Source organism: Rhipicephalus sanguineus, chromosome 10, assembly GCF_013339695.2.
Source record: "Rhipicephalus sanguineus isolate Rsan-2018 chromosome 10, BIME_Rsan_1.4, whole genome shotgun sequence".
Lineage (NCBI taxonomy): Eukaryota > Metazoa > Arthropoda > Arachnida > Ixodida > Ixodidae > Rhipicephalus > Rhipicephalus sanguineus.
Window position 1 is genome coordinate 86,988,823 of NC_051185.1, and position 15,084 is coordinate 87,003,906.

A 15,084-nucleotide genomic window follows, 5' to 3' on the forward strand; every position below is an offset into this window, starting at 1 on the left:
GCAAGGGGACCGTTTATGAAGATGCAGTCTCGCTCATACGGGGGCCCTACATACTAATAAGGCGGCAACATGGGCTAGTTGGTACGTCTTCATGCTTGTAGTGCGCTGCCGGTGGACACGGACCAGAAAAAAAAACGAGAAAAACAACACAGGGTGTTGCGCATCACCACTTTTTTTCTAGTCCGTGTCCACTGGCAGCGCACTACAAGCATGAAGGCCCTACATATGTGGACAACTCTTGCACCGTCTGCGACAAGCGCCCTTTGTTAAATGTGCGATGGGTGCGGTCTGCAAGATACTGTTGACGTGAGGTAAAGTTTATACCGGCAATACCGGCCGATGTATCAATGACAGCTTAGAATACGCCCTTTCAATAAAGAACCGAAGAAAGTCATATGGCCGTTAAAATGGGAGTTTATCGGATAATTTCGAATCGTCAAAAAATGTACCGGCGAGTGTTCATCGTAGTTTTTTCCGATTTATCCGAAAACATGGAGCCCTAGATATTGGATTACAGGAAGATAGGATAAAAACAGGCAGATAGGATATCATCAGGCGGATAGGATAACAACAGGCAGATAGAATTAGAGCACTGCACGGGCCTGATTTTTCGGCCCGGGCCCGGCCCCGGCCCGCTTTATGAAGCCCGAGCCCAGCCCGGGCCCGTGGTTGCAAGCCTGGGCCCGGCCCGAGCCCGGGCGGGCGTTCATTACTAAACTTATCCAGGGCCCGCGTGTTCATAACCAGGCCCGGCCAGAGCCCTCTAGAAAATATTAGTTGATGATGGTCATTAATGATGCCTTGCGCATTGTAGCAGGCGATCGGACGGAAAATCGGATGGTGTGTACATGCATGGAAATGTTGCTTTGCCCGCTGTGATAGCTCAGCGGTCAAGCTGTTTCGCTGGACGCGGGTGCGATTCGCGCGGCCACGGCGGCCGCATTTTGATGGGGGCGAAATGCAAGAACACCCGTCTACTTATCTTCAGGTGCACGTTAAAGAACTCCAGGTAGTCTAAATTAACCCGGTCCCCATTACGGCGTACCTCGTAATCATATCGTGGATTTGGCACGTAATACCAAGGAATATAAATGAAATGTTGCCTATATGGCACATGGCAAGTCATTACAATAACGGTATAGTGAAAATAAAACATAGCCACAAAATTTATTTAAAAGAAGTATACAACTAACATGAAGAAGCGGATAGAAGCAAACCCGCGACATTTTCTTTAATGCTCTTTTCTACATTCGCGTTGGAAACATTATTTACACAATTTTTTAAAAGAGCCTCCTGATTAATAATTTGTCGCAGCGAGATAAAAAACGTTAACGTTATTTGTATGGTGAACACCCACCAAAAGCAGATGAAAAAAAAATCGTTCATATTCTGACGCCGTCACGGAAACGCAATCAACATTTACAATATAATTATATAATCAAGCTGCTACACACCATACTTGATACTATTCCAGATGAAAGGTTTCACCCTTCTAAGCTCTACTAAGACCCAGCTCTTTGCACGTGTCACTTCAGCGTGGCACAGAATGCCTTAGACCATGCAATGCACAACGTTTCGCACGTGCTCGAAGGCCCGACCTAGGCCTTATGAGTGGGTCCCAGTCCGGCCCGGCCTGAAGCCTCAAGCCCGGGCGCGGCCCAGGCCCGCGGCTTCAATCCCAGGCCCGGCCAAGACCCGGCCCGGACCCGCACTTTCAAGCCCGAGCCCAGCCCGGGCCCGCCGGAAAGCGTTTCGGACGGCCCGACCCAGCCCGCGGGCCGGGCCGGGCCCGGGCTTTCGGGTCGGCCCGGGCCCGTGCAGTGCTCTAGATAGAATAGCAACAGCCTGAGAGGATAACAGCATGCAGATACACTGCCTACCATAAAGGAGCACTCTATTTCTAGTACAGCCAACCTTCCACTTAGAATACTACGAGTAACCAACACTGGAGCTCAGCTTTGCTGGCGCGCAAAGAGACCATGCGTGCGCCTCAGTAACGCGTCTTCTATTTCGAGCCTTCGCATTGCACTGCGTTTTTCTCCTCGCATGTATTCACAGTCGCATCACAACGCATACCACGAGAATAGTGTTTACGCTGCGCATTCGGAGAACGGTAAACATGCAGGAGCATTGCACAGACCTAAGCACATAGACGAGTACATTAGGAATCGCGGATCACTTGCGCAAAAGCATACATAAACACGCGCATATTCCGGCAGGCGGTATACGTGAAACCGAGACGGCCTGGGTCTCTTCGCAACAACATCCGGTAAACAGCCCCTAGCGCGGCTGTGACGGAAGAAAAAGCGCAACGGGCGGGAAATGCTACACCGCTTAGGGCGTCAGGGTAATCGGAGTTGTGAGGCCTTGCCGGGAGACAAATGATCCAGCACCGACGTGCACGAGTCCATCGTAATGCAAAAAAAAAAAGAAAAGGTGCCTGGCAGAACAGCCGTGTGCGCGCAGGCGAGCTGAGGGGAAGTATAGGTGTTCGGACGTTTGCTCTCCCTAAACTTAGCGTTTCCTGTATACGAAACAAAACGGAAACACGAGGCGGCTCCCGTGAGCTTAAGACATCTGCCACGGCCGTTAAAGCTGCACATTCAGTGCGACGATGTAGGCTTGCTGGTACTGTGCATCTTGAGTAATCGTGTTGTAACGCAAACGACGCACTCGGTGAAAAGTGTGCGCGCAGAGAAACAGAGCCCGGCGTGCGTGTTTTTTTCTTTCTCTCTTCGTGCCTGATTTGTCCGTGCGCCTTCGTGCTACAGCTAGATTTTCACTGGACGTCCAGGTTTTGAATTTCGAATCCCATATGGTTTGAGCTTTCCGAAGATTAGCCGCTGTCGTTTATTCAGTACGCAAAGCTTTTAGGTCCGTTGTCGGCGGTCTTCGAGTGACCTTGAGCCAAAATGCAGTGCCTTATTCTGGCACTCAATCCTGGCACTCAAGTAAGGTCATTCGGGCACTCAAACGAGATCTTCCGGGCATCTCGTCAGAAATCTCAAATTTGAAAAACAATTACCGCACTTGACGGACTGTGTGATGAAAACTGAGGATAATTAAAGCTTATCTAGTCAACATCCAAAACTCAACGATGCGTAAGTTCAGGAGAAGACGGCGGTTTGAAGAGACATAGTTTCTTCAACACGGAGTGTCGCTGCAGCCGACATTTCGACAAGAGGTATTGTCTTCTTGTTGCCTTCAAGAAGACGTAACCTTTTGTCGAAACGTTGCCTTTTGCGACCTCTTCAAAAGTTAGCAATTGTTATTTAGGAGCTTCAATGTATATATATATATATATATATATATATATATATATATATATATATATGTGAACAAGTATACAGAACAGTAGCAACAACCGAAGTGATTAAAGGGATAATTTATTTCGAAGTATGGTCCTTGAAAAAGGGACCATGCATTTTTTTTATATTTTCAAACAAGCGCGATAAAATGATGGGAGGTGTTGACAGAATTTAGTTTGCGTCTGTTGAGCATTATTCAAAATTTCCAAGAGATACGAGCAGTAACTACTAAGTCACGTCTATCAATACTTTTTTGGAAGCAACACGTTGGGAATACAGTGCGCTTACCACAAGTGAGGTCAATCTGTAGTTCCAGCAAGGAAATGAGAACCACCAGGTGAGCCCACGAGGGCAAGGCTCAATAAAACAATCCGACGTCGACTCACCTGCGAAAAAAAAAAAATCCTTGAATCAGCCACTGAATTTAAGAGATCACGCAAGCGTCACGACACAAATGAGCATGGTCCAAAACGGGAAGCTATATTTCACCTCTAAGAGGTAAAAGTAGCCGGCACCTTATTTTGCGCCAACTTGTCGTACCTTATATCATCACAATGAAAAAAATGCCCTATCATAGCAAAAACACAGAAAGCAGTGTGTGGTCCTATACGAAAGTGCTAACTGCAGTTATCCACAATCATTGCGCTTTCGCTGCAATGTGTGTCCTCCTCGCTGTGTGCAGTATATATTTTCGGTTCTATTGCTCATATATGACACACAAAGCACTCACAGCCAATGAAACAAATTTCACTGCAAAACGAAAGTTAATACCCAAACAATTTGATTCCTAGTACTTGACCCCTCCCCCCCCCCCCCCCCCCCGGCCTCTTTAGTTACATCGGTGATTTGGTGCCCTAAGGAACGTGACCTCTAACTGATAGTCGCTCCTAAAACTATTCGTATGGCGCATGACTGTGCTTGATCTCCAAAAGGGCCTTCACGTTAGAGGCGTACGCTTGGTCACGTCGTTAAGGGTCGAGAGGATGACTGTGAGTGTCGATGTGCTTTTTGGGAAATTTAAGGCTTTGCTACAGATTGATCACTGCTGCACCAATCATGGTTCAGGCATAACAGCACTTTTTTCGCGGCTATGTAAGGCGGACCTGTCTTTTGCTTCGCCTACCCAGCAACCAGAAGGCTTCTCATTGATTATTTCGTCTATAGAAGGCACCGACGTAGCTTGAGCATACGGGACGCTATTCTTGCTATTTATTCCAATGCCCGAGGTCGTCTAGAACACAAACGACACGAGAAAGTTTTAGGATGCTTAACTCAACAGAAGAAAACGACATATCTTCGAAGTTTTCTCGCAGGCGTTGAAGTTTAGAATTACCATTTCGCAAAATCGAAGGATATTATGCGTTAAAGCGGCGCTCGCTCACAGCAGCTGCAGCCGTCCGTGAGAGAAGAGAAATCGATGTGGCACTTGCGACGGCCTGCCGGCCCTCTACGCTCCACTCGGTCATAATCCAACTGTCAACAAAGTTCTTCCCTCGCTTTTCGAGAAATTATTCGCCCGTTTCGATCGCTTTGGTGAAAAAGAATGAAGAAACAATACGACACTAACAGCTGCTTGAATAGAAGTAATTATTGAAGGACACACATTTTGATAGGGTATAGTTTTCTATCTATCTATCTATCTATCTATCTATCTATCTATCTATCTATCTATCTATCTATCTATCTATCTATCTATCTATCTATCTATCTATCTATCTATCTATCTGTCTATCTATCTATCTATCTATCTATCTATCTATCTATCTATCTATCTATCTATCTATCTATCTATCTATCTATCTATCTATCTATCTATCTATCTATCTATCTATCTATCTATCTATCTATCTATCTATCTATCTATCTGTCCGTCCGTCCGTCCGTCCGTCCGTCAGTCAGTCAGTCAGTCAGTCAGTCAGCAGACACTTGCAGCGCGCCGCTCAAACACAAAGAAGGGCGCACGAAAAGAACGCACAGGTAAACACAGGACGAGCGCGATATGTCACAGTTATTACTTCAACTAACCCCTACTTTGGCTCTTCTAGCCAGCATACCACTCATTTCGCAAATGCGGCCGCTGCAGCGAGCAAAATGACCTTCGCGTGGTCTACAGCTTCAACGCAAACGTTGCTGAAAGCACAAAAGGTGCAAAACTACCCCTGAAGAGATAATCGCGCGAGCACGGTCGACCACGCCCTGTATGTCAAAGTACAAGTCGAAGGCGCACATCCCAAATCCGGCGAAACACTAGACAGTTTTAGAATTGGGAACCCAAGAAATTTGCGAGCTGCCAGGACGCACACGCAGAACGCAAGCCACTCTTGGGCTCTTGCGCCAAGTTCCTGCAGCGCTTCCTTTGGGCGGCAGACAAAACTGCAGAGCGCGACCTCAAGCGACGAAAATAAAGACGGCGCTTGGCAGTGGCATGTGAAGCCACGGCTGGCGTTCCCTGTGGGCGTCGATTGTGGCCACTAAGATAAAACTTCATTTGGCTCTAGTTGGTACATATTTCTGAGGCTAAAATTACAGCGCAAACGCACTTTTTCCTTCTTACTCCTTCTTTACTTCTTTGTCCCTGCACCCGACTGAATATGATTTCATGTCTTCGCGTATCTAACACACTATCATTCTTATTACACGTTTGGGTTTAGAGCTATAGTTGTGTGCGCAAGTGCGGTAAGTTTGCCTTGGGCTTATATATGCATTGGCGTATGAAGGAATAAATCAGTCGTTAGTCAGAGCTTTTTTCGTACGTTTCTTTTTTTGGTGGGCGTCTTGTGCGTATGGGCTGTAATTTTAGCCTCGGGATTCTGGTCGTGGTGTAACATATATAGCGTGATAGTGGTTCAGCCGTCTCGTTTTTTTCCCTCCTGTGGCACAAGTCTACAAGAGCCAAAGCTTTCCCGCTAGCTCGCGCCACCACGAGCCACGGAGACACTCTTCTTTTTGCCGGGCCGACCGGCCACGATTGGCGTGACGCTACAACTCCAATATGGAAAACTAGAGTGGGTCGCCAGCGATACGACGCAAACGCAGCGAGAGGAACAATGCAGCATGGCCCGTGTCTCGCATTATTTTAATTTCGCCACGTGTGGCGTCCCGCGTGTTTCACGCAACGCCGCGTGCATTTGTAGTCTGCCGTTAGTATCCTGGAGAACGAACTAGGCGTGGCTTAATTGTCTAAGGCAGCAAGCTGCGGAGCGAGGGGTCGCAGGTTCGAAACCCTGGTCGAGCGCTTCGGGATTTATTTCTTCTGGAATTTTTTATTTATGGCTTTTATTCATATACACATACATATATATATATATATATATATATATATATATATACGGGACATGACGGCGACGGCAAAAATCCACCGAGAGTGTCCATATAAGTGCTATCGCAATAAACAAGGCAGCAAAGTTTGTGGGAAATGCAAGACTTTTACGGTAAGTAGTTCCAGGCACTTTGAGGTTTTGTTGGCACTTAGATCTTCAGTTTCAAATTACGTCGCCGAAAGCAGAAAAATAAAAGTCGGAAGCGCAATGTCAGCAGTCCTCCAGTATGACACTAAAACAAGCTAGTGACAAAGCTTGAAAAAGATTTGATTCGAATATAGGTCGACCTTTTTTTTTTCTGGAAATGTTGCCCATAGTTAGCTATCGACCTATATTCGTGATCAAAGTTAGCAAAAGTACCGAGCTAATCAAGTTACAATATCGCCCTCTTCGTTTTTCAAGCAGCGCCGTCTACACTGGTACTTAAGATATCTATATTTGCAGTAAATTGACACAACCACGCAAAGACAAACAGAAAAAAACATTGTAAGATTAAGGATTTTGCTAAAAATCTTCAGAGATATCGGTGAATGTTGCCGACTATAGCTCAGACTCGGGCAACGAAGATACACACGCCGACACAATCAGCCACGATCATTTATCGATGGATAAAACCATGGAAATGAGAACGGTGTCATCCACAGAACCATAATAACTGTACGTGATACCTTCGTCACCAACAGTTCGCGGCTTCAAATAACTAAGCACACGCAGCACACATTCAGGACGGCTGACATTCAAGTAATGCAAACACGAGATGAGACCACGGTACGTGCCCCGCCACGGTGATCTAGTGGTTACGGCGCTCGACTGCATAATGATAATATTGCGCACGCAACACGAGGACACAGACGAAAAGTTCACAAGGACCAGCGTTGTTTTTTTTTTTTTTTTTTGCTACTGCTGACCCGAAGGTCGCGGGATTGAATCCCGGCCGCGGCGGCTGCATTTTCAATTGAGACGAAAATGTTTGAGGCGCCTGTACCTGAATTTAGGTGCACGTTAAAGGACCTTACGTGGTCGAAATTTCCGGAGCCCTCCACTACGGCGTCTCTCATAATCATATAGTGGCTTTGGGACGTTATACCCCAAATATTATTATGATTAGACCAAGGTGACACATCAAAGCACCTCCCATGATGAAGTGCCCACGCCAACGCGATAGCTCTGGAGAACAGACAAAGATCTTGAACGCCTCACCTTTGCGGAAAAAAGGCCGGAAGGGGAGGATGGAAGCTTGCGATGAGAAATTCGCCACAGGGGCTGTGTGCTGGAGCCGACGTTTCGACAAGTGGGCTCTTTTTTTTCTTTCAATATAGAGTAATAGTTGCACCCTTGAAAAAGACAAGTCAACTTGTCGAAACGGCGGCTCCAGCACACACACCCCGTGTTTTACGAATTTCTCATTACCTTTGCTAAGTGTGTTAAGTACGTCACAGGTACCATCTTTCAATAACAAATACATATCTCAATGTTCATGCTGTTGCTCGCGGCAATCTGAACCGTCATGGGTTTCTCAAAAGATATGGGTCGATCTATATCCGAATGCTTCATTTCTCGAAGACCGCAACATACAGTCGTCGACCTATATTCGTGCTCAACCTATTTTCGAGTATATACAGTGCATATATTGCAGCCTGTTAGGTAACTGACAGTCTACTATGCTACACTCTGCTATTGCACAATAGACAAATTTATTTATTTCCTTCTGAAACACCTGAAGGGGGGTAAGAAAATATTTGTGGTATATAGCTGGCTGAAACTCCCCACCTGCGGAGAAATGCGCTGCCAAGCAATACAGCGTCCAAAATAACCGCTTCCAAGAGCTCAAAAACAAACGTGTCAGTACAAACAATGTACGAACTGACTTACACACCTAAGATGCCGCTCCCTTGCAATAGATAGTAATGGAAAATGCACTGTGCACTAGCACTTCCCTCGAGGTTGGGGCCGTAAAGATGCCACTCCGTATCAGTGTGGCGCCATGGGAACGATGCGGGCAAAACTAAACCGCGGTGCTCAGGGCGATAAATATGTCACAGGCAATGCCATCATTTCTCCGGAAATGAGGACAAAAATTTCCGAAACAAAGGAAAGGACCAGCGTATGTGTACAGAAAGGAATCACCGGGGAGGTCGTCAAGCGGATAGCGCGTCTATGTTTATCTTCTTCCTCGCGTATGTAATAGTGCCGCTGGGGACAGCAGGGCTGGAATGCGACGGCTAAAGAGCATTTTTATTTGCATGCAGTGCTCAGGGAAGAGTTAGACCGTTAAGGGCGTCCGAAAGCACAGCCAGACCGCTAGTAAGAAAAGAAAACGAGGCTTTAATGTTCTTGCTGCATACTGCAGTGTTTTTACACATACACGCACTCACTTACCCACAACGTACATACATACATACATACATACATACATACATACATACATACATACATACATACATACATACATACATACATACATACATACATACATACATACATACATACATACATACATACATACATACATACATACATACCAATGACGTAACAGGGCGTTGGAGGGGTTTCAAAAACCCCCAGATCTTTAAATTTTGTATTTCTATATGTATTCACACACACATACAAACACACGCACTAACATACGTAAGAGGTGGTAGAACCCTTCGAACAAAATTTCTGGCGACGCTCCTGACACATACTTACATACTGGATGTTTCAAGAAAAGTGTCCAAAATTCTCAAAAGTCAGGGAAATGCGAGATTTGTTCGATGCTTTCACAATTACCTCTTCTGTAGCCGCAGGCATCTTAAGATGGCTAAAGACATCATTCGGGACAGTAATTAAGAAATTTAGGTTAATTACATTTTTAATGGGTGGAGATAGGTTGTTATGTCAAATGGGAGAATTAAAGTTCTTCATGCGCGGAACCTATTGCAGCTTTGATATTTCGAAAAAGCAGGCTCTAGTAATAATTGCGATGTAACGAAATCCACCCAATTCCAGCGGCGAAACCGGAACCGATTCGCGGAAGAGCGCAACTGCTACATTCTTCTGAGACGTCTATAATGAGTGAGCTTCGTTATATCAAGTATCAACCATCGACCGACTTCGTTGTGTGTATGTGCGGGCTGCTCTTGCAATTATAGCACGCATGGCGCACATACGCTAACGATCGCGGAAGAACTACACCTCTGTAATTGTTGTCTTCCAACAGTGACGTCAGTCTGGTCGTCTGTTGATTGCTCTCATCGGTTCTTCGGTTTCGGTTTCGCCGTTAAACTTGGTTGAATTTATTTACGCCCCAATAATTACCAGAGGCTGGTTTTTTTCTGTATCTTAAAACTGCGATCGGTTCTTCGCATAAAGGACTTCAATTCTCCCATTTGACATAACTACCTAACTACACTGATTATAAAGTTAACTAATTTAACTTTTTTAACTGCTGTCTCAAATGATTTTATTAAACAACTTAAGATGCCTGCCGCTACAGAAAATGCATTTGTGAAGGCAGCGAGCAAATATCGCGTTTTCCTGATTTCGGAAACATTTCTTGAAACACCCGATGCGTGTGTGTGTGTGTGTGTGTGTGTGTGTGTGCGCGCGTGCGTGTTTGTGTTTGTGTTTGTGTGTTTGTGTGTGTGTGTGTGTTTGTGTGTGTGTGTGTGTGTGCGTGTGTGTGTGTGTGTGTGTGTGTGTGTGTGTGTGTGTGTGTGTGTGTGTGTGTGTGCGTGTGTGCGTGCGTGCGTGCGTGCGTGCGTGCGTACGCGCAAGTGATATTCGCTGCACTGTGCAGAGTGCGATCTATGACTTGGGCGTGGTTTCATATGGGTGGTGCTTCAATAGGCGTGCTCGCGGAATTCAGCACATGAACCACGGGTAGTCCGCCTGGGCATACATGCCAGGGGTAATTCTAGAACCATTCAGTTTTGGCAGTGTTAAAAAGTACATATGCGTATGCACGAAAAAAGGAATTTTTTTTCCTTTCGTTTTCTCTTAGGCTTTCTGAAGCACATGCGACGAGAGGTAGGGAGTACAGTGTTGGCATAGAGTGCAGACTTGGAGTACAGAGTTGGCCCCTCTATACCCTAACATACCATTCACGAGTATGCCCGACCTCGGCAGATAACCAATTTATCCGCGTTACCGTAACTACAGGGAATATCCCACCTTGGGCGTGATTGCGGAGTGCCGGCGGCTCTTTCGCTAGCCGCGTTTCGAAATCATCGCTGGCGTCAAAGCCATATTCGCACTGCATACGGAGCACGCGGTCACCGTAATCGCGGCTATTTGCCGAGGCCCAACTTCGTTTCCAACGGAGTGTTTGCACAGGCGAGGCATCAGCTCGCGCTTTCGTTCGTCACTGGGGCTACCTTGCGTTTGCAATCTATGTGTTTTTTTCTTCGCAGTTCTTCCTTTGGCGCGGGTGTTTGCGAAAGAGACCGCGCAGAAAACACACACACACACGGAGCGCCCGACGCCTAGCTTACCGTCTAGCGCTCGGCAGCGCGTTCTTGCGCAATGTTTGCGCGACTGTCTATCGATCGGTCGAAGTGTCCTGCACCTGCACAAGGAACGCGTTGAAGGACAGCCTTTTTTTATATTGTTTTCGGTTTGTTCGGTTTCTGTCGCAACCAAGGCAACAAGCAGCGCTTCTATCCTGGACCTTCTATCCAACGTTCCTTCGCTTCCCAACGGATATCCTCTAATCTCTCGCTATTGAATATCTTTGCACTTCACCCCACAACACCGTGTAAGAAGCTCGCTTGACAACGATGCGGTACTGTCGAAATTGCCATCTCCCCGGTGGGGAATACTTGCAATGTGTTGCGTAAACTTTCTTTCCGGCCAACCATAATTCCGTCGAGGTAGTTCTCGTGTTTTTTTCGGCTTTTGGTGTGGTTATCACTCTGGTTCTTCCAGGTAAGCGCCTTTTCGTCCTAACTTCCCGCTGCGCGCTAACGCGCGGCCTAAAAGATGGCAATGAAGTTTTTCGTCCATCCATCCGTCGAGGAAACATCTTCCGCTTCGATAATCTCGATAATCTCCTTACTTCTGAAAGCCACTACTCGTCATAGCGAAGGAAACAGCGCATATAAAGACGAGGATGAAGAATTAAGGGCAGAAGTTATACAAACGCTGCGCTGACTTTCAACATAATTTCTGTTCATTCTGCTGATAGTCAGCGCTGCGTCTGTTTAACTTCTGCCCTTCTTCGTCCTCGTCGTTATATGCGCTGTTCCCTTCGCTATGTTATACCAGCAAGCCCAAGTGGGAACTCTGCTCAACTCTTCATACTTCTCCCTATCAGTTTTGGGTACGAGTACTGTGAGAATCTATGGGCTACGCGCTGGCTTTAACCAAGGCAAGGACGATCACACGGTGCCCGTCGCGTTATAATAAACTAAAGATGAAGCGAGAAGAGCAGTGCGGGAGAAATAAAGGTTAGAAAAAGAGCATGGTCGACGCGTTAATTCTGCGTGCCGCAGACACCCGGAATAATATGTAATGATATTTTTAACAAGGTAACCCACACTAGTGTGCCTGAGTATGAAGTTACGCGTAAACCTTAACGTTTTAGGGCGAAATCCTTAGATGCCTCATCAAACGCAGAAATTGACCGGCGTCCCCCGTCGGCGGCGTCAACACGAGTGATGCAGAAAGTCATCACCACGTGATATCACGTCACGTGCCATATGACATCATCATCGATGCCATGCGATGACGCCATCACGTGACGTAACGTCACGTGATGGCGTCATCGCATGGCATCGTAGCTTGGTGAATGGTGGGCCGATCACGGAGGCAGTGCAAAACCAGGTGAGGTGCCTCCGATCTTCGGGGCAGTGCGAAACCACGTTAGGTGCAGAAACCTTTCAGAGGATGGCGGGTAGGATCGACACATTGACTGAGAAGAAAAAGAAAATGGCTTTCGCTTTCGAGTCGTCTTAGGTGAAATAAGCATATTTAACCCTCTGATTTTTCAGAGGGCTTGTAAAACAATTCACAAGAAAAGCTTATTTTACGCTGGAACTGTAAGACTACGTGTAGCACATGCAAACTATCTTACTAGCGGTGGTAATAATAATAATGATAATGCAGCGAAGCTTGAGAACTGGGTAATGGGTCGTCCTCTCCAGCGCCTTCTAGTGAGTCGTTCTCTCCGACTACCGTCTGAACGAACGCCGCTCGCGCTAAGAGTCCGCGCTATGACTTGACTGTCGCCATTGCGTACTGTGACAACTTAAATTGCCCAAAAGTATTCGTGAATTTAGACATCGCATGGCGTCTTCCCCTCGCCATTCTATCCAGTGCCAGTTATTGACTTGATCTCTGCTCCTTGAAGCACGCTTCCTCTCATCAGAGCTATGTCGTGCAGTGAAGGCTGTAGTTTGCGTCAGCAATGTAAGTCGGTTTTCTGCTCCCGAGAAGGAAGGGCAACTCGCGAGTCCTGCGTTATTATTCCTTCCGTGACGCTTTCGTTCTGTCGGCGTCGTTCAAAGAGCTATTTCAGAGACAGACGATTGGGTGACCCTGCCCTAGCTGCCTTCTGTGGTTGGCGTAGACGACCAGCTTTGCTTCACTGCACGCATTTTTGCGATAGAGATGCAATACGTGTCACTAGCGAACGTTCTCGAACACATCTTAGAATTGTGCAGCCATATATCACGATCTTGGTTTCTCTTTCTTTCCGTGCCTGACGTTCCCCGCTCGGCATCCGGATGCTTCCGTTCAGACGACGGGTCCAGCGCCTCAATATATATTTGCTCTTATGCATATATGCATAGAAATCGCAGGCGTTTCGAGGTGGGGGGGGGGGGGGGGGGCAGGATAGCGTTGAACTACCCGCCACGGTGGTCTAGTGGTTATGGTGCTCGACTGTTGAACCGCCACGGCCGCGGCGGTTCAGCAGTCCAGCACCATAACCACTACCATAGCAGTCGAGCCCCATCGAAATGCACGAGGCCCGTGTATTTCGACATAGGTGCACCACGGTAAAAAACACCAGAAGGTCAAAATTTCGGAGCCCTCCCCTACGGCGTCGCCCATAACCATATCGCGGTTTCGGGCCGCAGAACACGAACAATTATTAGTGGGGAACTCCCTCTAACAACCCTTCTGGCAACGCCTGTTCCTGAGGGTAGAGACCCAGGAGGGTGGGTTCACACATACAGAACACTGCGTACAATTCGTGTCTCTGCGCGTGTCTCAGTAATTCGATGGTTGTTCCTGCTGCGGCTGCAAAGGTACACACTTACTTACTTGATCATGCCGCAGCCTCCTCTTACATATGCCATATAAAAGGAGAAACAACGCGAACAGCAGCACGTCAAGACAGAGACAGACTAAACGCTGGTCCGTCTCTGTACTGTTGTCTTCTTGTTGGCGCGGTTTCTAGTTTTCTATGGACACATACCAACCTACTCAAATAAGCGCTCAAGTGCCGTTGAGTTCTTACGTATGCATTGTGGGAAATTTCTTAAAACGGAAAAAACTGTGATAAAAGTAAGGCTAAGCACAGTTGTGACCTGTAAAAAAAAGGGCTACTCCTGCGCTCCACAAATGCAAATTTAAGAAAACGACAGAGTGAGTAGGAAAAAAAAAAACAGCGTGGTTGTGAAAAGGGCACGATTTCAAGTGAAACCTTGCGTCCCGTGCAATCGGCCTAGATAAGAAAGAGAACCTGCAATCTACATGTAGGAACGAGATCAAACAAGGCAGAATTCGCAAAGATAACCTGTGAGCATTATGGTTATTGCGCGGGGAACATCTTCAAGGAGACAAAAAAAATGTAGAAACGGTTTCCACGAGGTCGGAGAAAAGGAAGCGCTCCCGTACAACCACAGGGGATGTTCTTCGTTTTGCTGCCACTTCCCGAATTGTACGTCCTTTCCCGCCCACTTTTCTTTCTTTTAAATAGTTCATGGGCTATGCAGAGAAGGTCGCTTTTCCTTTCGCTCGATCCGGTCTTCTTGTTGCACCGCGGTGGTACCGGACGCTGCCGCTTCCATAAATATTTGATGCCGCATAATGCGCCCGACCTGGACTTATTATGCCCGAGCGCATCAGCGAAGCGGCGTTTCGGTGGCTCTTGGCCGAAACGAAGGACAAGAGTCGCACAACACTGCGCTGGCTGGAAGGAAGCGACTCCGTCGTAAACTACCTGCGGTTGGGTAAACACAAAAAAAGCACGGACTCCTCTGGTAATAACAGGCCCGTATTTCTTTTTTCCTTTATTCAACTGGTTCTGCTTCTCTTTGTTATGCGTTTACTTGCTTTCCGAAACAGTGAGAGCGCGCGTGGTACACCTGGGCAATGCAGCTCTCTTGACCTGCCTGAACATTTGGCCAAGAGTAATCGCATTATCCGAAAGTCTTCTAGACTTGGATAACAAGGCGGAGCAGTTACCTGAGGAAACCGGAAGCTTGTAGTTGAGACCATTGATGCATCCACGCAAAGCACGAACACAAAAA

General features: G+C 46.9%; 1 protein-coding gene across 1 annotated transcript in view; it reads right to left on the bottom strand.

The window, feature by feature from the left end:
* The window catches only part of LOC119372207 (KH domain-containing, RNA-binding, signal transduction-associated protein 2), a 376,214-nt gene that overhangs the window by 181,280 nt on the left and 179,850 nt on the right, over positions 1-15,084 (bottom strand). The gene's annotated exons all lie outside the window — the stretch shown is intronic.